The sequence below is a fragment of the Cebus imitator genome, unplaced genomic scaffold (assembly GCF_001604975.1).
Source record: "Cebus imitator isolate Cc_AM_T3 unplaced genomic scaffold, Cebus_imitator-1.0 Scaffold384, whole genome shotgun sequence".
Taxonomy (NCBI): Eukaryota; Metazoa; Chordata; class Mammalia; order Primates; family Cebidae; genus Cebus; species Cebus imitator.
Window position 1 is genome coordinate 1158639 of NW_016107699.1, and position 3588 is coordinate 1162226.

At 41.2% G+C, this 3588-nt stretch overlaps 1 non-coding gene across 1 annotated transcript; it reads right to left on the reverse strand.

Annotated features, from left to right (window-relative positions):
- Window positions 1-390: 390 nt before the first annotated feature.
- Window positions 391-554, reverse strand: LOC119468127. The gene has a single exon (XR_005196762.1). It is a non-coding gene; the product is annotated as a U1 spliceosomal RNA (small nuclear RNA).
- Window positions 555-3588: the final 3034 nt, after the last annotated feature.

Here is a 3588-nt window from a genome sequence, read left to right on the forward strand (position 1 = left end):
TGCTTCACTGGCGAATCTATAAGATGGATAGAAAATAAATGATTCCAACCCTGCAAAACCCTTTTAGAAGATAAGAGTAAGGAACAGTCCAGTTCATTTTAGGAGGACAGCGTTAATCTAATCATCTAATATACAAGCTGGACAAAGACGTCGTAAGGACAAAGAAACTACAGACCAATATTCTCATGAATGTCGGCTCAAAACGCTTCCCAAAATATGAGGAAGAATTGTAAACCATTTGAGTTTATCTTAGAATGATAAAGGGTTTGTAAGCTGCAGCTCGGGTTTTGCTTTTTTTTTAATGGGAGGGAATTTTTATCAGCTGAATTGTTTGGACTTTTTTCTGCTTTTTCTTCTTTTTCTTTTTTCTTATTTATTGATTTATTTTACCAGGGGAAAGCGTGAACGCAGTCCCCCACTACCACAAATTATGCAGTCTGGTTTCCCACATTTGGGGAAATCGCAGGGGTCAGCACATCCAGAGTGCAATGGATAAGCCTCGCCCTGGGAAAACCACCCTCGTGATCATGGTATCTCCCCTGCCAGGTAAGTGTTCTGCTTTTTCTTCTGGAAATTTTGTATAGATGAAGACTATGTCTCTGCATTTTTGTGCGTAAAAACGACAAAAGATGCCAGTTTATGAGCTTCTTTGTGGGTCGGTCTTACAAAGAGCAGGTTGCAGGGGGCACAGTGAGAGGAGAGGTTTTTTTGTCCTCAACCTTTCGATTTTTTTGTCTTGCAAAATACCCAATTCCCCCCTCCGTTTTCCTTTACTGCATTTTTTTCCAAAGAAGACTTCTGTCTTCCTCTTGAGCCTTTCAAAAGCTTCCTAGAGATCCCCCTCATATCTAGCCATTGCGCTGATCTACCGGTGAGTGAGAAAAAGAGTCAAACTCTAAAATACTTGAAGAGATTTATTCTGAGTCAATTATGAATAACCAATGGCCTGTGACAGCCCCAGGAGATCCTGAGAACATGTGCCCAAGGTGTTTGGGGTGCAGCTTGGTTTTATATGTTTTAGAGACACAAGATGAGAACACATGGACTCAGGGAGAGGAACTCACACACTGCGGTCTGTTGGGGGGAAACGGGAGGGACAGTGCGGGGTGGGGAGTTGGGGATAGATATCATGGGGAGAAACGCCAGATATAGGTGAAGGGAGGTAGGCAGCAAGTCACGCTGCCATGTGTGTGCCCATGAGACAATCTTGCGTGTTCTTCACAGGTACCCCAAAACCTAAAACGCAATAAGAAAAAAAAGAAGAAAAAAGATCTCAATCAGTACATGTTAGATGTACATTGGTTCACTCTGGAAAGGCGGGACAACGCCAAGCGGGGGGCTTCCAGATCATAGGTGGATTCAAAGGTTTTCTAACTGGCAACTGGTTAAGACAGTTATTGTCTAAAGACCTGGGATCAACAGGCAGGGATACCCGGGATACGGTAAAGGGTCAAATGCTCTGATTTCTCTCTGGCCTGCTATCTCACATTGGTATCTTTTGGCTACAAAGTGTCCGTTTTCTCAGCCTTAAGCTCTCCGTTTTAATGTGAATGCTGGTCGGCTGTGCCTGAATTCCAACGGGACGAAGGTATGAGCCACGTCTGACCACCCTTTCCCATCATGGCCTCCACTCACGTTTCAGGCTTCCTGTAGGATGAATGCCCTTCCATTTAGCTGGTTGGGGGACTTAGCGTTTTATTTTTGCTTTATATTCTCCTCCTCTGACCAAGATTTGACAGAGGCAACATCAATGACCACCAAAGTTTTATTGTGTCCCATCGTGTTGCTGGGGTGTTATGGTTGCCTGCCATGGGTCCATCCTGACCCTCAGTGGGAGCCCTGTGGCCGAGAGACTTAGAGCCAACCTAAACATTCTAGGCCAGATGGGAATGGAGGTACGCAGGCATTCATCAACCCTTACAATCCCACCAAGTTTTATAAATGTGCATATGTATATATATAAATTTATATATATAATATGTATGTATGAAAACACTGAGCTCACAGTTTAACACTTTTCTCTCCAATAAGTATCTAGTATGTATATGTATAAATATATATATAAATTTATATTTACACACACATATATACATACACACATTATATATGTTTATATAAATTTATATATATACATATGTATATTTGTGTGTATATACACATATACATACATATATATGTATATGTGTAGATATACACACACCCAAATATATACATATGTATATATATAAATTTATGCATATAAATTTATAAATATATAAACATGTATATATGTGTGTATATGTACACACACACAAATATATACATATGTATACATATACATTTTTGCAGCTATATCTACCTGCATAAATCTCATAACTGGGAGTATTATATCCAGGAGGCTTTGTCATGAGGTATCTTTATGTCTCCTGAGTCATTTTCTTTGAATCCTACGGGAAGCAGTGAATTCTTTATGGTTGAGATGGTGAAAACCGCCCACATCATAACCCAGGAGGCAGTCCCTTTTTTTGTCGGCTGTTTAGGCATCTCTGTGCCCACCCTTGATTTGGAGGGTCTGAACAAATTCTTTCCCCCAAAACCGGCCCTTCCAATCTCACATGCCTGCCTCTTCTGCGACAGTTCCTGGGCCTGGAGGAAGGGCGTCTGCGGTGAGAAACGGATGGGGCCCAGTGGGACACCAAACGAGGGAGTGTCCCGTCTCTGTTTTTCAGAATACATATTCTGGTTTCCTCAGAAGTAAGATGAGGAGAGATAAACAACATTAATAATTTGACAATCAAAAGAGAATGTGTGAGTCAGAAGAGAAAAAGGAATCTATTCCATTAAGGCACTGACTAAAAGCATCGTGAAGAAAGTTACAACCTGGTCCATCTTTAGGGGGTTATTACAGCCAAGAAATAATTCATGATTCAATCCACACTGAAAAACAAAAACCAGGGCTGGAATCCAGTAGCGGGTGTATTAGAGTTTTCCTCTGTAACAATTCCCCTCTCTCTAGCCCTCCTTTTCCACTAAAGGGAAATTACAATGAGACCAATTTGTGTTCAGAACAAGGCTTCTTATATTCCCTGATTACTTGCATGAAGTGCATTGGCCATGCAGGCTCCTTTCAAGTTGACTTTGCAGGAACTTTACCTAAAAATACATTATTCTAGTGAAAGCCTTGGTAAAATAACCAGGGTCTCCAAAAAAATACACTCTTACTAAACCTATGTCAACAGTTATATGCCATAAAATCAGAATATTCACTAATAGTTTCTGAATTTTGAAGAATTCATATAGGGAGAAAGTTACCGTTGCTCACAAAAACTTACTTTACCCAATTGCTCTAAACTGTAAATAACTCAAAAGAAAAAGATTTCCTTGAGATTTCCTTACCCAGAGCAGCAGCTTCTGAACAAGCTGTCATGTGTTCACCTTGGAGCTGCCATTCACACGCCAAGCCACTCTTGTCAGTCAGACGGGAGCTGTCAGTCAGATGGGAGCTGTCTGTCAGTCAGATGAGAGCTGTCAGTCAGATGGGAGCTATCTGTCAGTCAGATGGGAGCTGTCTATCAGTCAGATGAGAGCTATCTGTCAGTCAGATGGGAG